We start from the raw sequence: 27,991 nt of genomic DNA, 5'->3' as shown, positions 1-27,991 counted from the left end.
GAGAACATCAGTCAGGAGGAACTCCAGTGTAACTCAGTACTAGGAGATCTTCATAATAACAGGCGCTAGGAAGGAGACTGCACAGCCCTTCTGCTGAGAGAGAATCCCTGAGTTGCTTCCAGGCTAACCTGCTCCAAGACCATCTGTAATCAGGACCCTGGACTGCAGTTATCAAGTAAAGGTACAGAAATTGCACCCCGCTGTGTCTTGTCTGCTTCCTACCTTTCCGGCACTGCTACATCCCCGTGCCAATCACATCTACACTGCCCTGGGACTACAGCTTCACCTGTGGGGAGCCTTTACATCTCTGCTGCACCCTACCGTCAGTCCCAGCGGATCTGCATGCAGCGTCGGCTTAACACCTCCCTTGCCGAGCACCACAGGTGGCGTCACAAACTATTTATTTAAAACTCCATTATATTTCCCCCATTACTTGGGCGCCCAGGGCCACGGTCCGGGTCACCGCTGCTGTGACACATCCCGCTGAAACCGGCCTGGTACCGAGTACCCCACAGCCCTGGGAGGGCGACCAACTTATCTATAGCATTATACAGGGTGGGCCGTTTATATGGATACACATAAATAAAATGGGAATGGTGGGTGATATCAGCTTCCTATTTGTGGCACATTAGTAGCTGGGAGGGGGGAAACTTTTCAAGATGGGTGGTGACCATAGCGGCCATTTTGAAGTCGGCCATTTTGGATCCATCTTTATTCTTTTCAATGGGAACAGGGTCATGTGGCACATCAAACTGTGGTAGCATTTCTTCTGCGGTGTTGCCATCAGTGTTTCAAGAGTGGGTGAAGAGGGTTTCATTGACAATCCAACACAATGGGCAGCACTTTGAATACATTTTATAAGTGGTCATAAACTTGTAAATAACTCAATAAAAGAATAAAGTTACGTTAAAACCAAGCACACCATTGTTTTTCTTTTGAAATTCTCAATAAGTTTGATGTGTCACATGACCCTCTTCTCATCCAAAAAATAAAGTTGGATCCAAAATGGCCAACTTCAAAATGGCTGCCTTGGTCACTACCCTTCTTGAAACATTTCCTCCCTCCCATATACTAATGTGCCACAAACAGGAAGTTGATATCACCAACCATACCCATTTTATTTAGGTGTATCCATATAAATCTCCATAATCTTTGAAAATTTGTGGAGAACAGGAGAAGTCCCAGAAGACTGGAGAAGAGCAAATGTTGTTCCTATCTTCAAAAAGGGGAAGGAGGTGGACCCAGGCAACTATAGGCCGGTGAGTCTGACTTCTATACCAGGAAAGATCTTTGAACAAATTATTAAACAACATGTATGTCAGTACCTGGATAAGAATGAACTGATTAAGCAGAGTCAGCATGGGTTTGTAACTAATAAGTCATGTCAGACTAACTTAATTTCCTTCTATGACAGAGTCACTGATTGGGTGGATCAGGGAAATGCTGTTGATATAGTATATCTTGACTTCAGCAAAGCATTTGACAAAGTATCTCACACAATCCTTATTGAAAAAATGACTAAGTATGGAATGGACAAGGCAACTGTTAGGTGGATTCATAACTGGCTTAGTGATCGGACCCAAAAAGTGGTCGTAAATGGCTACACATCCAGTTGGAAGAATGTCTCAAGTGGGGTACCACAGGGCTCTGTCCTGGGTCCTGTATTGTTCAACATCTTTATCAACGATTTAGATTAAGGAATTGAGGGTAAACTTATTAAATTTGCTGATGATACAAAGCTAGGAGGGATAGCTAATACTAGAGAAGAGAGAGAGAGGATTCAAAAAGATATAAATAAACTGGAGCAGTGGGCAGCAACTAACAGAATGGTTTTTAACAGGGAAAAATGCAAAGTACTACATCTGGGCAATAAAAATGAAAAAAGCATATACAGAATGGGAGGAATAGGGTTAAACAACAGCACATGTGAACAAGACTTGGGTATACTAATAGATCACAAACTGAATATGAGTCAACAGTGTGATGCAGCAGCAAAAAAGGCAAATGCAATTCTAGGATGTATTAACAGAAGCATACAGTCTAGATCACGTGAAGTCATTATTGCCCTCTACTCCTCTTTGGTCAGATCACATCTGGAATACTGTGTCCAATTTTGGGCACCACATTTTAAAAAAGACATCAACAAACTAGAGCAAGTTCACAAAAGAGCAACCAGAATGGTGACCGGTCTGCAAACCCTGTCTTATGAGGAAAGGTTGCAGGATTTGGGAATGTTTAGCTTGCAGAAGAGAAGACTGAGAGGAGACTTAATAGCTGTCTACAAATATCTCAAGGGCTGTCACATTGTAGAAGGATCATCTTTATTCTCATTTGTGCAAGGAAAGACTAGAAGCAATGGGATGAAACTGAATGGGAGGAGACACAGATTAGACATTAGAAAAAACATTCTGACAATTAGAGTGATCAATGAGTGGAACAGGCTGCCACGAGAGGTGGTGAGTTCTCCTGCAACAGAAGTCTTCAAACAGAGGCTGGACAGACATCTGTCTCGGATGATTTAGCGAATCCTGCTTTGAGCAGGGGGTTGGACCAGATGGCCCAGGAGGTCCCTTCCAACTCTACGATTCTATGATTCTATAAATGACCCACCCTGTAGCATGCCTTGAAAGGTGATGGCCGTATCTCAGTCAAACCTGGTGACAGGTTCGAATTAAGGGTTGCAATAATTACATATCAGCATATATTTTCAGTCTAAGGATCTCGGTCTGGTCCATAATTATTTATGGAACATACTGAAGCATTTTCCATAGTTAAAAGTTCTAACTGTTGTTGCAAAAAGTAGTTAGGACTGCTTTCATATACCTTTCATTTACAGTAACCTTATAACTAATAAACCAAATTATACACAAAATGCCAGTGTCGGGTGAATGAATGACCACAGCTTTATTATTTATAATAAGACAATCCATTTTATCACTTTTGATCCCGTATAACTAAAAAGAAATTACCGATGCTGAATCATTGCATGAGGCATTGTGCATGAAAAACATCAGGGCCAAAAAAAACACCAAGGAAGGAGGTTGAATATTCTATTTGACCATCCGAACATCGCCACCCAACAACAGTTGCGCATCTTCAATACCATCCTGTGGGCTGGATAGAAAAATATAGTCACTTATTGAATTTAGTTGAACCCTATCTGCCAACAGCAGATCTTGTTTGTTACCCTGCAGCCTGCAATGGCGCACTACAACCCCACCATGAAACCTGACAAAGCAAAATACTCGCAAGTTCAGCATCCTGTCAACCCTCTCAATGGCCGCTAAATTCTGAGCCCCTTTCCAATTTTTTGCTGCACTACTTCTGACCAAACGAAAATACATTTTGATGAAACAAACTTCTACACCTAGCCAGATCCCATGTAATAAAACCGATGAGATTCAAAAAACTTGATCTTGCTCAAATTCCCCCGCAAGTATAACCAAAGCTACAGGCTGCCTTTGTGACTTACTAATTGCCACTGCCTTGGGAAACCTGAGCCCACCGTAAACCTCTGCATCCCGTAGGCCCAAATTTAGACCCACTGTCTGGACCGCCTCTCTTTTACTAGCTCAAAATAAGTACAAGTGACTGAGGATCCATATATGCGGAAAAGAAGGATCTGAAAAAAGATAATTGCTTAAAATCCTCGTCACTGAGGTCAAGTACGTAAGTCTCAGTTACTGCACCAATCTTAAAAGTGTGCATGCAAATTTCGATGCTTCCACCCTAATATGATGCAATGATGCTGTAAAAATAGACATAAATTGATACCGCGTTAAAAATATGTCCGACTCGTGAACCAAGAACCTGAGGGACAAGTAGGCATAAAATTTAGTCACCAGTAGGATCGGGCAAAATGGACCCCCCAAAGATTAACCAGAAACCCCTACTGCCTTGATCTGTTTTGGACCTCCTGACGACAAATTTTAAGCTTTCCTCAAAGGTGATGACATCAATGGACTGCAAGCCATCCTTGCATACTGGGTGTAACTAACTCACGAACATTTTTATCAGACATATTGGAAAAGCATAATGAATCATTAGGATTATGAGTAATTTATGTGTATAGCTCCAAATACTAAAACAAAGCGACATCTACTGCTTCAATAATTGTTATCTAACCAAGAAAGTACAGACAGTGTATAACTCTGTTCTTCACTTGGACCCCCATCATAATCTCTGACCTGTCTCTGGATGGCAAATCCATGTTTTTTTTTCTAAATTTCAGGTATTATTCAAGATTGTTCATAGGGTAAAATGCAGTGAAAAAAGCAAAACAATGATATATTACAAAATAGCAAGGATGTACGAAAAATATATTTCACCAAATTGGGCCTAGTGTACATGGAGACAATTTGATAATAACATCAAATGTTTTTTTTCTCTTACATTCCATTTGAATTCAGAAAAAAACCTGTACATATGCATCTATGTAATTTCTATGATTTTTACTTTACCATAAAACGGTCTTCTACATGAGCCCTTAGTTCAGAACCCTGATGCCAAATATAATCTAAATCCTGATCAATAACATAATGTAATAGAAATATTATAGGACATGTTTGGGTTTTATAAAAATTGTTGTTCCATCAGTAAATTGCATAATTTAGAAAAAAAAGCCATTACTCAACTTCTATTCTCCACCGCTACTGCGGGGTTGGTCTAGTCGGAGCTGAGATTTTCTGTACCATCATGGAACTGCTCCAGACAATTATTGGCATATAGCACCCAAATAAATCCTTTAAATTAAAGGATAAAATGTGGACCCCTCCAGCATTTCCACTTGCTAATATTGGGTGGCATATATATTGTTGAATAATAATAATATCGTAGTTTTTTCTTAGCAGATAAAAGTGAACAATGGCATTTGCTCTGGAGTCGTGTGTCTTGTCTCAGGACGGTGCAGACGGTAAACGGCTATTGTGGTCATTTTAGTTTACATGAAAGAATGGCACACACATTGTTTCCAAGCAAGTGTAAATAAAACATATCTCTTTGATGGGGAGATCAGAGGCTCCATTTTTACAGGAGTCTTTTGTTTATCTCATTGGACCTTTTATTTTCACAAATCATTACAGTGGAAGTTTGCCCCACACCTTTATTGACTGCACTTGTTTGATTTGGAAAAGAAAAGAAACTTTCCCTTTCCTGGCATCTTATAAAAATGTCATTTCCTACAATAACAACCTGTAGCACTAGTTACATATTTCTTGTCACTAGAAGTCCCATGTGGCACCGTATGATGGAACACATTGCGCAGTTTCACTATGGTAGCAGATGTTACCCTTGATTTTAATCCAACTCAAAGTGTGCAATTGTTGATCAAAATCCTGTGGAAGATGGCAGGAAATCTAATGTGTTTTTAGAAGCATGCAGATATATTAGTGGTGGCTGAAGGTATTTGGCACAATAGACAACGGTTCCAAACTCCCAACTAGAGAAACAAACATAATGACCCCAATTCATCAAAGGTTCACGCCAGAATTCTTTGAAAAGTTGCAAAATTTAGAAGCAACTCCGAGTTGTGCCAAAATGTTGCAACTTTTGGCATTTTCAAGCCTGTTTCATAGAATCATAGAATGTTAGAGTTGGAAGGGACGCAAGGTTAATCGTGTCCAAATCCATGATCAATGCAGGATTCACTAAACCATCTCAGACACATATCAGTCCAGCCTCTGTTTGAAAACCTCCATTGGAGGAGAACTCACCACCTCTCGTGGCAGCCTGTTCCACTCATTGATCACCCTCACTGTCAAAAATTTTTCTCTAATATCTAATTTGTATCTTCTTCCTTTCAGTTTCATTCCATTGCTACTCGTATTTCCATATGCAAATGAGTATAAAGATGATCCTTGTACACTGTGACATCCCTTCAGATATTTGTTGAAAGCTATTAAGTCTCCTCCTACCCTTCTGTTTTGCAAGCTAAACATTCTCAGATCCTTTAAACATTCCTTGTAGAACACACTTTGCAGTCCGCTCACCATCCTGGTAGCTCTTCTCTGAACTTATTCCAGTTTTTCGGTGTCTTTTTTAAAATGTGGTGCTTCGAACTAGACACTGTATTCCAGATGAAAGTCTGACCAAGGAGGAGTAGAGGGGGATAATTACTTCACGTGATCTGCCCTCTATCCTTCACTTAATACATCGCAGAATAGTGTTTGCATTTTTTGCTGCTGCATCACACTGTTGACTCATGTGTAGTCTGTGATCTATTAGTATACCCAAGTCTTTTTCACACATGCTGTTGTTTATTTCCATTCTGTAGATGTAATTTTCATTTTTCTTGCCCAGATGTGCTGTAGAATCTTGCATTTCTCCCTGTTAAATACCATTCTATTAGTCACTGTCCATTGTTCAAGCTTACATAGATGCTTCTGAATCCTTTTTCTGTCTTCTCTAGTGTTAGGTATCCCTCTAAGCTTTCTCTAAACTCTAAAGCTGGAGTCACACATAGTAACTTACCAGCGATCCCGACAACGATATCAACGTGTCAGGATCGCTGGTAAGTCGCTATGTGATCACTGGTGAGCTGTCACACAGACAGCTTCACCAGCGATCAGCACGCCAATTTCCGAGGTGAGGAGCGAGTCCGGGAGCAGCGGACAAGTGTGCCTGCTGTTCCAGTCCTCCACCAGCAGAGGGTGCGCCTGCATCCCCGGCCTCTCCTGGCGGCGTCCTGCTGCCTCCTGGTCCCCAGCGTGCAGCGGCGGCGGCAATTAAGGTACACACTCCGCGGGCTCCTGGTCCCCAGCGTGAGGCGGCGGCACCTGTAACTCGCTGGTAACTAACGTACACATCGGGTATCCAAGCCTTCGTCAGGGGCTTAGCGCCGAAACGCATGTTGGGGCTGGGCGTCCTGTTCCAGGTGACCAGGAGCAGTTCAAGCAGCATTCACTGTAAGTTAACACTATTTTCACTTGTGTTTTCACTTTATATTGCACTGCTTTAATTGGTCTATACATACACTAATTTTATTGGGACACTTATGCTGTCTCTTTTTATCTATATAAATGTGGATAGGCACACTGACATCTAGTGTAAGAATATAACATTGCACAACACATTTTTTAATATTTTGTTGCACTGATATCATATTATGAAGTTCGGCATTGCACTATCTACTGTGTTTATTTATTGCACTTTACTATATATTAAAGTTCTGTTTACATAATGTTGCACATATTTATTCTTACTGTTTGGACATAATTATGTTCTGCACTATTATGTGATACGTATGCTGTATACCTGGATCGTACCGCCCTTATATATATAAATTTCAGCAAGTGTATATATATATGGGTACCTGATTTTTAATTTTTATATTAAAAGTATTTTTGATACATATCATGATATATTAATAAATATTATTTTTAATGGGACTTATGGTCGTATGTGGTCTTCTGTGTGTTGATCCTACAATAATAGACAGACTTTTTTTTTCTATTATTGGGTTGCATGGAAGATGCACATGTTAAAAAATACATGGAGCATTTTTATATATATAAAATAAGCCTACAACTAAAAAAATAGTCTGGATCAAAAGAAGGAGAGAGTTGGTTTTGACTATCCCCTCATTTATTTTGTGTTCTATTCTTTAAAGAAGCTTGTGGGGAGTCTCACTGCAAGTGGTCTTCAGGTGCCCACTGGATATTTATGATGCCTGTTCTTAAAATCAGGCAACTCTGACATCTGTCCTTTGGATACAGGTCTCAGTTCTAATTACTAGAGGGGTGTCACAAAGTTGAAGACCCCACTCTAATATGTAAAGTTATTTAAATTGGGCACCAGAAAATGGCAAAAGGTGCATCTAACAACTGGTTAACTACCAATGTCAGGATATCAGACTGGTCCCAGTGATCAGCTGTTTAAGCGTGCACATACATCTTAGGCCGGAGTCACACTAGCGATTAAATCGGACGAATGCAATGCGATAAAAAAATCGCATTGCATTCATCCCAATGTTATTCTATGGTGCTGCTCCCATCATGCGTTTTTTTATCGGATCCGTTCCTCGGACCGAGACAATCGAAGCATGCTGCGATTGTCACCAATTTTCGGATCGGATTCGACAATGCAAGTCTATGGATGCGATTAAAATTCGCATTGAAAACGCACCACACGTGTGACTTGCGATTAAATCGCAAGACTTCTCCAGGTCAACAGGAAAGAGCATCAGGCATTGGCATTGGATGTCAATTTGATGCTTAGATGCGAATAAAATCGGTTCATCGCCGGAAAATGGGATCACAGACGGATCCCTGGACAAGAAATCTTTGTGCGATTTCGTACCGTTAAAATGGGAACGATTTTTTATTCGTTGTGTGTGACTCCACCCTTACACAGATATCCTTGCTGTTCCCACTTCCAATCAACTAAGCATGTGTGTGCTTTTTTCAGCAGTGAAATGAAGGTTAGATGCTGCCAGACATCCTTGGAGGTGGGTTATCTCTTGGAGAAGCAATAGGACTGAGCATTGCATTTCACCATGCTCAAAACTTCAATTACTCAACATCAACTGTCAGGGGTGAGTTAGGAAGCCTCCATACACATTAGATGGTCAGACAGTCTCACTGAAATAAGCAGGAATGGACAATATTAATCTAATGTGTTTAAACACCTTTAAGAGAACCTACTTGTTGCAAGAGGTCCACACTGAACAACTGTCACACTCAGGGCCAGTTTTAGGCAAAGTGGGGCCCTAGGCAAAGTTTAAAATAGGGCCCCAAATGCTAACATATTGCACATCACACAGAAGTATTTCGATTGTATTTACATGCGTTCAGGACGCTAAATGAGTGTGATCGACAAAATTGAAGTCGTTCAACACTTGTTTCCCAGCCTCTTTCCACCATCTGAGAAAGAATGATGGGAACAGAACGATCACTAATGGATCACTAAGGGTGTGTGCACACGCTGTGGTTTTTGCTGCAGATCCGGTCCTGCGGATCCGCAGCAGTTTCCATGCGGTTTACAGTACCATGTAAACATATGGAAAATCAAATCTGCCGTGCACATGCTGCGGAAAATTCCACGCAGATTTGCTGCGGTTTATTTTCCGCAGCATGTTACTTCTTTTTTGCGGAACCGCAGCTGCAGTGTCCGTTCCGGGACATACAAATCAATCAATCTCTCTCATCCTCACTGCCAAACCGCACTAGAACCTGCATCAAATCCGCTGTACACATGCTAGGAATCCGCAGGAAAAATGCATGTGTTTTATTCTGCGGTTTCTACCAAGAGATATGGATTCTCTGCAGAAAAAGCCGCAGACTAATCCACAACGTGTGCACACACCCTAGCACATCACCATACAGTATCATGTTATCAGCAGCACATCTACCGTTTACACCCCATAGTCCTCCATATAATATAATCTGCCCCATAGTCCTCCATATAGTATAATACACTCCTCAGTCCTCCATATAGTATAATATACTCCTCAAAGCCCTCCATATATTAAAATACACTGCTCCGTCCTCCATATAGTATAATACACTCCTCATAATTGTCCATATAGTATAATGCACCGCCATAGTCACCCATGTTGTACAATTCACTTCCCATAGCATAATGCACCCCATATTTCTTCATATAATGTATTCCCCATAGTCCTCGATACAGTATAATGCATCCCACATATAGTATAATGCAGCCACCCCATAGAGCATAATGCAACCACCCCACAGAGTATAATGCAGCCCCGCCATATAATATAATGTAACCCCCATAGAATATAATGCAGCCCCCCTCTAAAAGTATAATGCAGCCACCCCTTAGAGAATAATGCAGCTACCCCAGAGTATAATGCAGCCACTCCACAGAATATAATGTAACCCCCCATAGAATGTAATGCAGCCCCACCCCCCATATAGTATAAAGCAGCCCTCCCATAGAATATATGGCAACCCCCTCATAGGATATAATGCAGCCCCTTATATAGTATAATGTAGCCCCTCCATAGAATACAATGTAGCCCTCCTCATATAGTATAATGCAGCCCCCATCGAATATAATAAATATAATACAGCCCCCCATAGAATATAATGTAGCCCCAAATAGAATATAATACAGCCCACCTCCCCATAGAATATAATATAGCCCCCCATATTATATAACACAGCCTTCCCTTATAGAATATAATGTAAAATGTACCCCCCATGGTATATAACACAGCCGCATAGTATATAACCCAGCACCACATGATATATACCCCAGCACCACATGGTATACAGCACAGCCCACCATGGTATACAGCACAGCATGGTATAATACAGCCCACCATGGTATAATACAGCCCAGCATGGTATACAGCCCAGGATGGTATAATACAGCCCAGCATGGTATAATAGAGCCCAGCATGGTATATAGCCCCCCAGAATGGTATAATACAGCCCAGCATGGTATAATACAGCCCAGCATGGTATATAGCCCCCCAGACTGGTATAATACAGCCCAGCATGGTATATAGCCCCCCAGAATGGTATAATACAGCCCAGCATGGTAATATACAGCCCATCATGGTATATAGCCCCCCCAGACTGGAATAATACAGCCCAGTATGGTTTAATACAGCCCAGCATAGTATATAGCCCCCCAGAATGGAATAATACAGCCCAGTATGGTATAATACAGCCCAGCATGGTATATAGCCCTCCAGCATGGTATAATACAGCCCGGCATGGTATAATAAAGCCCAGCATGGTATATAGCCCCCCAAAATGGTGTAATACAGTCCAGCATGGTATAATACAGCTCAGCATGGTATATAGCCCCCCAAAATGGAATAATACAGCCCAGCATGGTATATAGCCCCCTCAGCATGTTATAATACAGCCCAGCATGGTATATAGCCCCCCCAGAATGGTGTAATACAGCCCAGCATGGTATAATACAGCCCAGCATGGTATATAGCCCCCCAGAATGGAATAAGCCCTCCCAGCATGGTATAATACAGCCCAGTATGGTATATAGCCCCCCAGAATGGAATAATACAGCCCAGCATGGTATAATACAGCCCAGCATGGTATATAGCCCTCCAGCATGGTATAATACAGCCCAGCAAGGTATAATACAGCCCAGCATGGTATATAGCCCCCCCAGAATGGTGTAATACAGCCCAGCATGGTATATAGCCCACCTCCAGAAAGGTATAGTACAGCCCAGCATGGTATATCGTTCCCCCAAAATGGTATAATACAGCCCAGCATGGTATATAGCCCCCCCCCAGAATGGTATAATACAGCCCAGCATGGTATAATACAGCCCAGCATGGCATATAACCCCCCCTAGAATGGTATAATACAGCCCAGCATGGTATAATACAGCCCAACATGGTATATAGTCCCCCCAGAATGGTATAATACAGCCCAGCACAGTATAATACAGCCCAGCATGGTATATAGCCCCCCCAGAATGGTGTAATACAACCCAGCATGGTATATAGCCCCCCAGCATGGTATCATACAGCCCAGCATGGTATATAGCCCCCCCAGCATGGTATAATACAGCCCAGCATGGTATATAGCCCCCCAGAATGGTGTAATACAGCCCAGCATGGTATATAGCCCCCCCCAACATGGTATAATACAACCCAGCATGGTATATAGTCCTCCCAGCATGGTATGATATAGCCCAGCATGGTAAATAGTCCCCCCAGCATGGTATATAGCCCCCCAGCATGGTATATAGCCCCTCCATCATGGTATCATACAGCCCAGCATGGTATATAGCCCCCCAGAATGGTGTAATACAGCCCAGCATGGTATATAGCCCCCCCAGCATGGTATTCTACGGTTTCTGCCAAGAGATATGGATTCTCTGCAGAAAAAGCCGCAGACTAATCCGCAACGTGTGCACACACCCTAGCACATCACCATACAGTATCATGTTATCAGCAGCACATCTACCGTTTACACCCCATAGTCCTCCATATAATATAATCTGCCCCATAGTCCTCCATATAGTATAATACACTCCTCAGTCCTCCATATAGTATAATACACTCCTCAAAGCCCTCCATATATTAAAATACACTGCTCCGTCCTCCATATAGTATAATACACTCCTCATAATTGTCCATATAGTATAATGCACCGCCATAGTCACCCATGTAGTACAATTCACTTCCCATAGCATAATGCACCCCATATTTCTTCATATAATGTATTCCCCATAGTCCTCGATACAGTATAATGCAGCCCACATATAGTATAATGCAGCCACCCCATAGAGCATAATGCAACCACCCCACAGAGTATAATGCAGCCCCGCCATATAATATAATGTAACCCCCATAGAATATAATGCAGCCCCCCTTCTAAAAGTATAATGCAGCCACCCCTTAGAGAATAATGCAGCTACCCCAGAGTATAATGCAGCCACTCCACAGAATATAATGTAACCCCCCATAGAATGTAATGCAGCCCCACCCCCCCATATAGTATAAAGCAGCCCTCCCATAGAATATATGGCAACCCCCTCATAGGATATAATGCAGCCCCTTATATAGTATAATGTAGCCCCTCCATAGAATACAATGTAGCCCTCCTCATATAGTATAATGCAGCCCCCATCAAATATAATAAATATAATACAGCCCCCCATAGAATATAATGTAGCCCCAAATAGAATATAATACAGCCCACCTCCCCATAGAATATAATATAGCCCCCCATATTATATAACACAGCCTTCCCCTATAGAATATAATGTAAAATGTACCCCCCATGGTATATAACACAGCCGCATAGTATATAGCCCAGCACCACATGGTATATACCACAGCACCACATGGTATACAGCACAGCCCACCATGGTATACAGCACAGCATGGTATAATACAGCCCACCATGGTATAATACAGCCCAGCATGGTATACAGCCCAGGATGGTATAATACAGCCCAGCATGGTATAATAGAGCTCAGCATGGTATATAGCCCCCCCAGAATGGTATAATACAGCCCAGCATGGTATAATACAGCCCAGCATGGTATATAGCCCCCCAGACTGGTATAATACAGCCCAGCATGGTATATAGCCCCCCCAGAATGGTATAATACAGCCCAGCATGGTATAATACAGCCCAGCATGGTATATAGCCCCCCCAGACTGGAATAATACAGCCCAGTATGGTTTAATACAGCCCAGCATAGTATATAGCCCCCCAGAATGGAATAATACAGCCCTGTATGGTATAATACCGCCCAGCATGGTATATAGCCCTCCAGCATGGTATAATACAGCCCGGCATGGTATAATAAAGCCCAGCATGGTATATAGCCCCCCAGAATGGTGTAATACAGTCCAGCATGGTATAATACAGCCCAGCATGGTATATAGCCCCCCAAAATGGAATAATACAGCCCAGCATGGTATATAGCCCCCTCAGCATGGTATAATACAGCCCAGCATGGTATATAGCCCCCCCAGAATGGTGTAATACAGCCCAGCATGGTATAATACAGCCCAGCATGGTATATAGCCCCCCAGAATGGAATAATACAGCCCAGTATGGTATAATACAGCCCAGCATGGTATATAGCCCCCCAGCATGGTATAATACAGCCCAGCATGGTATATAGCCCCCCAGAATGGAATAAGCCCTCCCAGCATGGTATAATACAGCCCAGTATGGTATATAGCCCCCCAGAATGGAATAATACAGCCCAGCATGGTATAATACAGCCTAGCATGGTATATAGCCCTCCAGCATGGTATAATACAGCCCAGCAAGGTATAATACAGCCCAGCATGGTATATAGCCCCCCCAGAATGGTGTAATACAGCCCAGCATGGTATAATACAGCCCAGCATGGTATATAGCCCACCTCCAGAAAGGTATAGTACAGCCCAGCATGGTATATCGTTCCCCCAAAATGGTATAATACAGCCCAGCATGGTATATAGCCCCCCCAGAATGGTATAATATAGCCCAGCATGGTATAATACAGCCCAACATGGTATATAGTCCCCCCAGAATGGTATAATACAGCCCAGCACAGTATAATACAGCCCAGCATGGTATATAGCCCCCCCCCAGAATGGTGTAATACAACCCAGCATGGTATATAGCTCCCCAGCATGGTATCATACAGCCCAGCATGGTATATAGCCCCCCCAGCATGGTATAATACAGCCCAGCATGGTATATAGCCCCCCCCAGCATGGTGTAAAACAGCCCAGCATGGTATATAGCCCCCCCAGAATGGTGTAATACAGCCCAGCATGGTATATAGCCCCCCCCCAACATGGTATGATACAGCCCAGCATGGTATATAGTCCTCCCAGCATGGTATGATATAGCCCAGCATGGTAAATAGTCCCCCCAGCATGGTATATAGCCCCCCCAGCATGGTATATAGCCCCTCCATCATGGTATCATACAGCCCAGCATGGTATATAGCCCCCCAGAATGGTGTAATACAGCCCAGTATGGTATATAGCCCCCCCAGCATGGTATGATACAGCCCGGCATGGTATATAGTCCCCCCAGCATGGTATATAGCCCCCCCAGCATGGTATGATACAGCCCAGCATGGTATATAGTCCCCCCAGCATGGTATATAGCCCCCCCAGCATGGTATGATACAGCCCAGCATGGTATATAGCCCCCCAGCATGGTATAATACAACCCAGCATGGTTTATAGCCCCCCCCAGCATGGTATGATACAGCTGAGCATGGTATATAGTCCCCCCAGAGTGGCCCCACAGTTCAGTACTCACACTGATTTAAAAAAAAACAAACAAACAAACTCCTCACCTTCTCCTCGTGCCCGCACTGCTGGCTGCTCCTGTCTCCTCCTGCTCTGTCTGGCACATAGTGAGGGCGCGATGACATCATTGCGCCCCCGCTGTGTCAGAGGCAGAGCGGGGAATGATGGGAGAGGGAGCGTCAGCTGACGCTCTCTCCTCCATCACTGACTCCTTCAATGTGGTGGCGGCGGTGGGAGTTGGTGCTGGGGGCAGGCGGGCCCCCCTGCCTCACAGGGGCCTCATAGCGGCTGTGTGATGAGCCGCTGGCTGGGGACCCCTGGAGGAGCGGGGGCCCTAGGCAGCTGCCTGATCTGCCTGCCCCTAACGCCGGCCCTGGTCACACTGTGACTGTTCGTGGTTAGGGAAAGGGGCCTTGAACCGTTCCTAGGACTCCGGCCCTATCTATCCCTGCTCCTAAAGATACCTTTAAAGGTGATGAGGTTAGGGCCACAAACCTTAGGCTGTGTGCCCACGTTGCATTTTTAAGCATTTTTGCCGCTTTTTTTCCGCAGCGGAAATGCTTAAAAAACGCTAACAAAACGCATCCCATGCAATCCTATGGGATTCCACAGTTGCTGTGCTAATGCTGCGGATTCTACCTCTGCGGAATCGCATAGCGGTAAAATCCGCAGCATGTTCATTATCCCTGTGGAATCACAGCCATTCCGCCGCCATAGGATTGCATTGAAACGCTCACTTCATGCATGTGGCTATGCCCACTATGTGTAGAGTGAGCATCTCATGTGCAGATGGTACCCAGGGTCTGTTCTCAGGCGTGCTTTGCGAGAATCACCTGAGATGACGTTGCGGTCTCGCGAGCGTGATGTCACCAAAGGTCCTTCATGCAAAGCATCCCTGGGAACAGAAGATGCTGACAGCATGGCTGAGGAGATCGGGGGCCGTAGGAAGGTGAGAATATCATATTTTTTTAATTATTTTTAACATCCTATCTTTTACTACTGATGCTGCATAGGCAGTATCAATAGTAAAATGTTGGTCACACTATGCTTGACAAGTGTGACCAACCTGTCAATCACCTTTCCAAGTGATGCTTCAAATCGCTTGGAAAGTGCAAGCATTTCGCAAGCTAAAAACGCTTGTGTTATGTTGGAAAACGCATGCGAATTCTGCATGTTTTACCTGTGGCAGGGACTTGCGGAAATGCTGCGGACATTTCCGCAGCATTTCTGCAACGTGGGCACATAGCCTAACTGTTCTCGTGTTATTTTCTAAGCTGCCCCCCACCCCTTCCCCTGGAGGTCTAAGACATAAATGCTAGTGTATCAACACGTAAGATAAACAGGGATAACAGAAAGCAACAAACATACAAAAACGCACCAAAGGCAGAGAAGAATATAAGGAAGGATAGAAAAGCACCAACCCAATAGAAATAGGAAAATGAGGAAAGCATACACCCCAAACAGCACACAACAATCTCTAGTAGCAACAACAATCTACAATTCAGCACAGCGTCTCCAAGGAGCTAGAAAGCAAAGCTTTCACTGGCAAGGAAGAAAAGATCTGACCAGATTTTTTAGGGAAAGAAAATGACCAGGTCAGGAACAGCTGTGAGATGGAGCTGCAAGTTTCTAACCAGCATAGAAAAGGTCATTAACCTCTTCAGCACCAAAGGAAACAAAATCCATTTAATAAGAAACACAAACACACAGGCTAAATGAAAGATCTGCGATTCACAATGCATAGTGATTTTCTAACCCCAGATCTCCCAGGAGGATGAGACCCGGTCATGACGACAGTTCCTTAAAGAGAGCAAGGAGAACTAATAGTAACTTATGGCTTGATTTAATATTAACTACATATTACCACCAAATAACACTCCTCTCCATAGTGTCCCTTAGTGTAATGAGCACCCTTATTTCCTGGAAGTATAAGCATGGGTAAAAATCATGAAGTATCAACAGCTTTAGATTGGTGACGAAGGCAAAGTTCACTTATAATGCCAACCTTTGCAGCAGGTGCAGAATATAATTTCGAGAGGTGCAGTGACATTCCTCACCTGCTGCTATTAAGATGGACATCCTGATAAGAGTGCAAATTAATGAACTTCCATTAGACAAGCCAAATACCCCCTGCAGTGATGAGCTGTAATATAAGACTTGGTCTACCCATGTGGTCTACTGTCTCTGTTGCCACAGGAATAGTTAATGTTTTTTAGGTTGGCTACCTGTTTGCCAGTCGGATTAGCCTGAACAATGAATGGGCACTGGATAACAAGATTTTCATTTGGCACGTCTTCCTAACAAGAAGTTGCCAGCAATGTTGTTGTTTTTTTGGAACCATTAAAATAACATTTGTAACTTAACAACAACAATTAATTGATCTGGTTACTAATAGCTATTTTATGTAACAGTGACCTCATGCACTTTTGATATCGATGCAGAAGTTAAAGGAAATTTGTCACCAAGTTTTTCCTATATAACCTATAGCCACATTCTTTTAGCCCCAGGTGACAGCATTCTAGAATCTTGCTTAAAAGACCCCAATTCACCCTACAAGGCAGAAAAAAACACCTTTTATCATACTTACCTGCCAGGTGGTCCGGTCTGATGGGCATTGCTGGGCTTCATGCTGCACCTCTTCTCCTCTTGTGATCGCCGTCCCCCTTCTCTCCTTCATGTGGTAGACGTGTCCTATGTGACCACAGTGTCCTCCATCATGCTCCTGCGCAGGCAGGCTTCTCTCTGCCCTGTCGAAGGCAGAGCAAAGTAATGTTTTGTGCATGAAAGGGGAACAACTAAAGTGTGCCAGCGAATGCGCATTACAATACTTTGCTTTGCCCTTGGCAGGGCAGAGAGAAGTGTGCCTGCACAGAAGCATGAAGGAGTGTGGATGATGTAGGGCATATGATCCACAAGAAGTAGAGAAGGAGGATGGCATCGCAAGAAGAGAGGAGACACTCGACCTAGACCATAAACTCTCAACGGACGGGACCGCCCCGTAAGTGAGCAATACAAAATGTGTATTTTTTTGCTTTACAGGGCAAACTGGAGTCGTATATACATAATTTTAGAATGGTGTTACATGGGGCTGAAAAGTGGTGGACGTAGGTTATATGGGAAATTCCACTCTCTAAGATTACTCAGGCACTTTCAGTCATATGGCGGCTCATTGAATAAGACCGGAGATCGGTCAATACGTCAAAATAGAATATACTCGCTCAAATACATTTTTCGTCTTTGCCCTTTGAATATTGTATGTGACCACATGAATAAATTCCGTTTTTGGCATCACCTTAGGGATAGAGTGTGTGGTGAATTTTCTTTGGTTATATGGGAAAAACCTGGCCGACAACCATCTCAGCTGACTATTTCCTACACAGGAGTGATTGCTTAGTTGAGCGTACCTGTGTTATTTATGAGACAAGCAGTGAGAAATGTCTGTCCGGCATTCATCTTTGGGAGAACAAAGTGATTGACAGTCCGAAATCAGACATACCCCATCAACATCTCCCGTTACGAAATGTTGGCCAGCACTTCTATACATACTAGACCATTGGCTCAACTCATCAATATTGACGAGTTTGGATGACATTAGTCTAATATGTATGGTGGCCTGAAGGGTGCAATTACAATACACTGTTATCGAGAATGATAAAATCTGTCGGTGTAAACGGGCTGCCAATAACTGGACAAAAGAGCAAAATGGTCATTTGCAGAAAGAAATAAACTTTTGGTTTGCGTAAAAATCATCGTTCTTGGGAGCAGATCATTTTGTGTAAATAGGACGTGCTGCCGAGAACAGTCTATGGACATAGAACGATTTCTTATTTTACGGAACTTTCTGTGAACATTGGAAGTGCAGTCGACCTGTCTAAACAGACAATTTAAAGACCACTGATAGGAAAAACGTAGCTAATCGGCGGCTGTTTACGCACACAGGTTCTCTAATAGTAATGCTAATCAAACAAATCAATGTAATCAAGTTGTTCCAGATACTACATTCAATTTTTAGTATTTATCAACTCCTTATAGTCAGTGTCAATATGAGATACATGCTCTTCTGGAAACCAGAGTACTCCTATACTTTAAGTAATTAAATTAAGGTATTACAATGATTTCTCCTCAACTATCAGAGTTCACCTCACACTCTCCGCACTTGTGGCATAAGTCATTTGGCTGGGTTTACTGAAAGGAAATTTACAAAAGTAGACACATTGGTAGAGATTTAAGCCCCCGTCACACATAGCGATCTCGCTAGTGAGATCGCTGCTGAGTCACAAGTTTTGTGACGCAATAGCGATCTCACCTCCGAGATCGCTGCGTGTTACAGCTATCAGCGACCGGCCCCCGTGCCGGGTATTGCTGATCGCTGTGGAAACCTCTGGACATTTTTGGGGTCGCTGGTCTCCCGCTGGCCAGCACGCATCGCTGCGTGTGACAGGCGGGAGACCAGCGACCAGCGAGCAGGAGCTGGTAACTAGGGTAAACGCAGGGTTTCTAAGGGTCGCGCAGCGCCTAGAAACCCGATGTGTACCTTAGTTACCAGCGCGCTGATGCAGGGAGCTGGTAACCAAGGTACACATCGGGTTTCTAAGTGACGCACGCCCCTTAGAAACCCGATGTGTACCTTAGTTACCAGCTCCCTGCATCATCGTGCTCGTAACTAAAGTACACAGCGACGCCGCACGCTCGGCGTCGCTGGTGCTGATCGCTGGTGAAGCTGCCTGTTGACAGCTCACCAGCGATCATGTAGCGACTCACCAGCGATCCTGACACGTTGATACCATTGTCGGGATCGCTGGTGAGTCGCTATGTGTGACGGGGCCCTTAGGAAGACAGATGAGGACTACAGATCTGAAATGTCAGATAAGCTCATTAAAGGATTTCATTGTTAATTCATTTTGCGGCCAACTATGCACAGTGATATAAAGAGGCTGTAGAAGTAAAAAGGTCTAAAATGCTGAATAAAACGCTATTGCAAAAATAATTTCAGGCAAAAATACATGAATTTGAAAAATATAAATGTACACAAAGTTTCATTGTTGCCTTTTCTGTGCAATTCCCCTTTTATGTAACACTTTTTCCTCCCATATTCATATTTAACCTTGTATTGTCACGCAAATCTTCTTACAATATTTGATAGAAAAAATAGTAAAAATTGAAAGTACTCAGTGGTTGTTATATTTAATGAGTAACAGAAAAGATGTTGAAAAATAGCAGATTTCAGGTCTACTTGGGTGTCATCAGCCATAGCATAACACAAAATTTGAAGAGTCACATACAGTGGGTACGGAAAGTATTCAGACCCCTTCAAATTTTTCACTCTTTGTTTCATTGCAGCCATTTGATAAATTCAAAAAAGTTCATTTTTTCTCATTAATGTACACTCTGCACCCCATCTTGACTGAAAAAAACAGAAATGTAGAAATTTTTCACAAATTTATTAAAAAAGAAAAACTGAAATATCACATGGTCATAAAAATTCAGACCCTTTGCTCAGACTCATATTTAAGTCACATGCTGTCCATTTCCTTGTGATCCTCCTTGAGATGGTTCTACTCCTTCAATTGGAGTCCAGCTGTGTTTAATTAAACTGATAGGACTTGATTTGGAAAGTTACACACCTGTCTATATAAGACCTCACAGTGCATGTCAGACCAAATGAGAATCATGAGGTCAAAGGAACTGGCCAAGGAGCTCAGAGACAGAAGTGTGGCAAGGCACACATCTGGCCAAGGATATAAAAGAATTTCTGCAGTACTCAAGGTTCCTAAGAGCACAGTGGCCTCCATAATCCTTAAATGGAAGAAGATTGGGACCACCAGAAGTCTTCCTAGACCTGGCCTCCAGCCTAACTGATCAATCGCGGGAGAAGATCATTGGTGAGAGAGGTAAAGAAGAACCCCAAGATCACTGTGAGTGAGCTCCACAGATGCAGTAGGGAGATGGGAGAAAATTCCCCAAAGTCAACTATCACTGCAGCCCTCCACCAATCAGGCTGGTGGCCTGACCGAAGCCTCTTCTCAGTTCAAAACATATGAAAGCCCGCATAGAGTTTGCTTAAAAACACATGAAGGACTCCCAGACTATGAGAAATACAATTCTCTGGTCTGATGAGGAGAAGATAGAACTTTTTGGTGATAATTCTAAGCAGTATGTGTGGAGAAAACCAGGCACTGCTAATCACCTGCCCAATACAATCCCAACAGTGAAACATGGTGGTGGCTGCATCATGCTATGGGGGTGTTTTTCAGCTGCAGGGACAGGACAACTGGTTGCAATTGAAGAAAACATGAATGCAGGCAAGTACAGATATATCCTGGATGAAAACCTCTTCCAGAGTGCTCTGGACCTCAGACTTGGCCAAAGGTTCACCTTCCAACAAGACAATGACCCTAAGCACACAGCTAAAATAACAAAGGAGTGGCTTTAGAACAACTCTTTGACTATTCTTAACTGGCCCAGCCAGAGCTCTGACCAAACCCAATTGACCATCTCTGGAGAGACCTAAAAATGGCTGTCCACCAACGTTCACCATCCAACCTGATGGAACTGGAGAGGATCTGCAAGGAAGAATGGCAGAAGATCCCCAAATCCAGATGTGAAAACTTGTTGCATCATTCCCAAGAAGACTCATGTCTGTACTAGCTCAAAAGGGTGCTTCTATTCAATACTAAACAAAGGGTCTGAATACTTATGACCATGTGATATTTCAGTTTTTCTTGATTAATAAATTTGCAAAAATTTCTACATTTCTGTTTTTTTTTTTCATTCAGAGTGTATATTAATGAGAAAAAAATGAACTTTTTTGAATTAACCAAATGGCTGCAATGAAACAAAGAGTGAGAAAATTAAAGGGGTCTGAATACTTTCCGTACTCACTGCATTTATACACAGCAGGACACAAAATAGTGTAGTAATCAGACAAGTGATGTGATGCAGAAATATTAATAATGGAAATATTAGTCAGTTAATACTGTAGATAAGGCGTGTGAAAGCTTTATTGTCCACTGATTGATGTCTAGTTCATGGTTGTGAAGCCCCTTAATTGATATAAAAAGGCATAAATCTATGCAACACATTGATTCCTGTTCTGAGTATGTGAAAGAATGTCAGAAGTTTGTACTCCTAGACTCTTCTGACTCTTTGGGATTTGAAGTTATCTTTCAAAACAAGCAATCTCATGTTCATGAGGGTGTAATCAGGGCTACAATTCTATTCTTTTTTTATTGTGTGGTGATGAGAATTCATCCTTGTTCTAAGTTTTTGCCCTATCTCCCCTACATATAGGTTCCCAATCAGACATTTGGTGCACATAATTAAGTGCACTACATTAGATGTGATGCAGCTGAAAGTACCTGGGATCTTGCAGTCTTGATGTGAGCTGGGGATCTCTATCTTGTCTGTTTTCACTATAAATGGACAGGTTTTCCATTTTTTTTCTGGTTGCAGGGAAATATTCCTGTTTTGTTTGGAAAGGACAGGGAACTTCTGACAATGATGCTTCTTAGGGGCTGCATAAAACTGAATGAGGGAGTCTGGAAATAAAGATTTCAATCGGGCATTGTTTTGCAACAAAGGTTGTAGTTCCCATGCAGCTCCCTGTAAAAGAGGGTGCCCAGTTGCTTTCTTCTTTAGTTTTGTATTGTAGGAGATGATTCCTTGATATTCTGGTGGCTCTTGCAATCTGGTTTTCAATTATTCTTGGATAGCAGCCTTGATTCAAAATGTTCTTTCTGAGGCCACCATGGTGATTGTCTATCTTTAGAGTTGGAAAATATCCATTAATAGAGTTTTTTATGTGTTTGTGATGAAAACTGTCCCATTTGAGGAACGTTGAATGGTCAATTGGCTTCTGGTACAGGGAGGTCTTTATTTTATATTTCTATAGCTTGATGATGGGGTGAAAAGAGTTAATTTCAGTTCATGCGTAGTTGACTGTTAAGTTGATGGTGGCATGAGGCTGATTAAAGTGTTCATAGAGCATATTTAGCTGTTGCTCAGACTCATGGGACAAGAGGACGAAAAGTCACTTTCATGCTTGGTCATATAAAGATTTGCATATTATGGTTCTAATTTACTTCCCATTGCTGTACCGCTCTGATGTAAATATATATTGTTAGCAAATACAAAGTAATTACAGGTTAGGATGAATTTTGTAAGTTTGACCACAGAATCAGCATCAATTCCTGTATTTTCCATGAAGAGTTTGCAGGTATTTAATCCATCCTGGTGTGGCATATTATAATACAAAGATTCAACATTTATGGTGGCTAGGATGGCTTCTCCTGGTAGGTGACAGATTGCTGACAGTTTATTCAATAAGTCAGTGTGTCCCGAATGTAGCTATGTAGTTGTGTGGATCCTTTACCAGGCGTTTAAGAACACCCTTTACCCTGAAACTTGCTCAGTAAGGGTGCCATCACAGGAAATGACTGGTCTTTCTGGATTTCCGGATTTGTGAATTTTGGGAAGCATATAGAATGTCCCTAATCTTGGAATGTCTTGTATCAGGTCCTCATAGATTTGTCAGGTAGACAGGAGACCAACATTTTTAGTTCTTGTGGCTAACAGTACAAAGATATATTTTTCCTGTCCCAAGTTGCTAGCTATTTTTTATAAAATAGCATAATGTAAAGGGATAGGATCCTCCATTCTGCAATGGGAAATCACAAAAGGCTAGATCATAACCATTGAAGATGTCAATCATAGGAACGTGACTTTGTGACAATGTGAAGTATTTCAAGGGTGAGTACAAAATTGCAGTTGGTGTTATTAGCTTAGAGCTGAGCCCTAGAACTCTAGTAACTATTTTCTGTATATGACATCATTGATCACGGATACCTTTCATCACTCCGTTAAACAGTCTCCTGGACCAAAGTTTTCCAGTGTGTAGCTTTTTATCACCTATGGATTTTCCCAGTGCTCAGAGATATCTCCTGCCATGTAAGACTTCTGGAGCAGTGACACATCTTAGTAGTGTTTATGACTCTACTTAAATGCAGTAAGCCTCACTTTTTCTGCATAGTTCCACAGCCTTGCTTCAGCTGTCCTCAGGTCTGCTCTATGTGATCCAGACTCTGTTACATTATTAAGTTACTGAACTTCTGTAGTCACATCACAGGGGATTGTAGAACAGTATCACTTGTTTTTCATCCTGCGCATTATACAGTGCAAATAGGAAATAGAATATTATTATTGGCACCGAAAAACGTCAGGCCCTGTTTTCTGCATGTACACAAATTGTTTCCATGTTTAATTAGCCTTCGAGAGTATTCTGTTTCTTTCCTCTCCATAGGGACAATAGAATAACCTTTGTGTTGCACTTTGTAACCATAAATACACCAAGGTAATCCAATCTGTTCTCACCGGATTACGGGAGACTTTTTATCATTCGCTACATTTATATTTCACAAAATATATTATATATATTGGGAAAAAGTAATTACTCTTCTCCAGGTGTTCCTGGTATCATACTGAACAGTTTCTGGACTTCTGAAATTGAATGTATATGCTGTATAATTGACCGTACAATGATGATACAGTATCTCATCTATCTAGATAAACACTAAGAATTTACAGGCAGGTAGTTTCTAACTATCTGCCTGTTCTGCCCAACACCGATCTTTTCTGACTTAAGGCCCCGTCACACTAAGCGATCTTGGTAGCGAGATCGCTGCTGAGTCACAACTTTTGTGACGTAACAGCGATCTCACCAGCGAGATCGCTGTGTGTGACAGTGATCAGCGAGCGGCCCCCCTGCCGGTATCGCTGATCGCTGGAAGAAACCTCTGGACATTTCTTTGGTCGCTGGTCTCCTGCTGGCCAGCATGCATCGCTGTGTGTGACAGGCGGGAGACCAGCGATCAGGTGTAAAAAATAATAAAAAAAATAAAAAATATAGTTATTCTCACCTTCCGACGTCCCGTTCAGCCATCCTGCCTTTCTCCACGCTCCGGTCCCAGTGATCCTTTGCACGAATGACCGCGAGACTTTGTTATCCCTCGAGACCGTGACATCTCGCGGTCATTCTCGCAAAGGATCACTGGGACCGGAGCGTGGAGAGAGGCAGGATGGCTGAACACGACGTTGGAAGGTGAGAATAACTATATTTTTTATTTTGATTCTATTTTTTACAGGGATGGCCAGCGATGCCAGGCGCTCGGCATCGCTGTGCTGATCGCTGGTGAAGCTGTCTGTGTGACAGCTCACCAGCGATCACATAGCGACTTACTAGCGATCCTGACACCTTGATATCGGTGTCGGGATCGCTGGTAAGTCGCTTAGTGTGACTGGGCCTTTAGAGCAATCATAAGCCACTCCTGATGGCTATTCTGTTGCTTCAGTTGACAATATATTGACAAAGCAGCTTCTTCTTTTCTGCTCTCCTTTGTTTATGGGGTGTCTCTGCCAATGACATGCTGATTGACAGCCAGCTGCCAGCTGCTTAACTGAGGAGAGCGAGCTGTCAGTCAGCATGACATTGTCAGTGTTGCCCCATTGACAAAGTAGTCAGAGAGAAGAACAACACTGTTGACTTGTACTCAAATGAAGCAGCAGAATCACTGGCTGGAGAGTGGTCTATGACCGCTATGAGCAAGCAGAGATGGTCACACAGCAGAACAGGCAGATAGTTAGCAACTATCTTCCTATAAGTTCTTAGTCCCATAAGAGGAAAAAAAATACAAAAGTATCGGATAACCCCTTTAAGATTCTCTCAAACAATATTGAAAGCCACAAAACATCTAAGAAGAACATCCAAACACCTGTCTAGCCTCAAATCAATTGCAACTGTTCAAGAAGAACAAACGCTCAATCAGGACACAGCTGCACAATTTCAGTGATTTAAGTTAAGTTTTGGTTGATTCACATAAAACTCTACTTACTACCTAGATTTGGTAAAGAATAGATAATGCAGTTGGTCTGTTCTTTAGGGTTAGGGCAAGTCCACTATGTCCAGTGAAAGTTATAGTAAAGGTGCATTTAGGGTACCGTTACACCTAGCGATGCACCAGCAATCCCGACTAGCGATATGACGCGGTCAGGATCGCTGGTGCATCGCTAGGTGGTCGCTAGTGAGCTGCCACATAGGCAGATCTCACTAGCGACATTGCTGGGGATGGGGATCGCTACTTACCTGTCAGACGAGGCGATCCTGCGTCCTCCCGCCCGGCTCCACGCGTCGCTCGTCGGCGCCACAGGAAGCGCCGCAGGAAGTGGCCGACGAGGAATGGTCCAGCAACTTCTCGCGCGATCAGCGATAACCAGCGGGGGAGCCGGTCGGAGGTAAGTATCACATGTAGCGATATCGCTAGCAATATCGCTGTAACGTCACAAAATCGGTGACTTTACAGCGATATTGCTAGCGATATCGCAGTGTGTAACAGGGGCTTAACACTTCAAAATTATTGTGAATGAGCGTTTGTAGGAAGGCTCTTATCACAATAATCTTGCAGTCTAAACAGGCTACCAATCACCTGATAAACAGGCAACCAAATGCTTTTGATTGGGTAAAATGATCTTTTGGTTTTCACTTCACGTTCTTGGCAGTGTATTGTCTTTTGTAAACAATAACAATGACTATCAAAGCAACCTGGGCTTCCATAACACCTCAGCAATGCCACAGGCTAATTGCCTCTATGCCACACCGCATTGATGCAGTAATTGATGCAAAAGGAGCCTCGACCAAGTATTGAGTGTATTTACTGAACATACATTTCAGTAGGCCAACATTTCACATTTTAAAATCATTTTTTACGCTGGTGTTATAAATGATTCTAATATACTAAGATAATGACTTTTGGGTTTTCATTGGCTGTAAGCCATAATCATCAACATTAACTGAAATAAACACTTGAAATAGATCACTCTGTTTGCAATAACTCTATATAATATATGAGTTTCATTTTTTGCATTGAAGAGCTGAAATAAATTATTTTTTTTTATTTTTTTGATGATATTTTAATTTAGTGAGAAGCATTTGTGCTATTGAAATAAGGGGGTACTACTCTGGAAACTTCAGTAATGTGACCCATCTTGTTCATATATTACTATCATGGGGGGCCTAGTGTTCCATTGGGATGAGGGTGTACTACAGGGACCCCCTCATCGACCCCCAACTCTTGACTTTCAGGCTCAGGTCTCTTCACTTGGTAATTCTGTGTCCTCTGGACTCTCTCCTGACTGAGGAGAGCATGGGATTTATGGCTGATGTTTGGCCTCACAGGTAGTAGAAGCTGATTAGCATACATTTTGGCAGTCCCCTTTCATTCTGAGGCTTCTCAAATTGTTCTCAAAATTTTCTGCCACCGTGAGTCTTCCTGAGAACACACCAGGTGCAGGATTTACAATCAAACAAACAAGGCAGCATTTTGCTGAACTATAGCATGCATACAAGAAATATGAAAATTGAATTGCATTACTGCACTAGAAATATGAAAAATTGAGAATGCTTATCGCACAAATTGGCCAATTCATGTGTACCTGGAAGCCACGTTAATGCAATTCTCGTTTTCCAGGACCTAACTTAATGCAAATCCCCTCTGAGACAGTCTGCAACTCTATGGGAACCTAATGTAAATTCTCTCCTAGACTAAAGTCTGTATCTCTGTGGCTTTCAGGTACACATGAATTGGCCAATTTGTGCGCTAAGCATTCTCGATTTTTCATATTTCTAGTGCAGAAATGCAAGTCAGTTTTCATATTTCATGTTTGCATGCTATAACACTGCAGAGCGTACTTTCTTATTCTTTGGCCCTTTGTGCGCTTTTTGTTGGTATAGGATTTGCAGCTATCCCCTGTGCTAAAGCCATACTTGCGCTTCGTGCAAAACTATTAGTGACATATGATTATATATTGTTAGTATCAATTATTTGTACTATATATATTCTTTTTCTTGGTGTGCAATTACTGTATGCACTTCATTCTCATACAATCTTATGCTTCCATCTTCGTGACAACAGCTTTGGAAGGGCCCTTTCCTGCTCCAGCACATATGCGCTCCTATGCACAAAGAGAGACTCATAATTAGTGATGAACGAATCTGAGGAAATTTCCTCAGTTTTCTTGAATTTGGACAGGAATTTTGAATCTTATCAAATGATGTGAAATACGTGTATCTTATTATTCCATGGAGCCAGAAAATAAATGTTCATGTCTACCCAGCCTTCACCTTGTCAACACAGCTACCCACTTGGCCGTTCAAAGCCAAACTTCATTCACAGTCCCCTTCAAGGCTTGGGAAATGCTGGAATTTTTGCCAAATCAGTCTAG

This window comes from Dendrobates tinctorius, unplaced genomic scaffold (genome assembly GCF_039654945.1).
Source record: "Dendrobates tinctorius isolate UK_male_01 unplaced genomic scaffold, ASM3965494v1 ptg000082l, whole genome shotgun sequence".
In the NCBI taxonomy this organism is placed as follows: domain Eukaryota; kingdom Metazoa; phylum Chordata; class Amphibia; order Anura; family Dendrobatidae; genus Dendrobates; species Dendrobates tinctorius.
The sequence above is the reverse complement of the archived record's forward strand: the minus strand, read 5'-3'. Positions refer to the sequence as shown.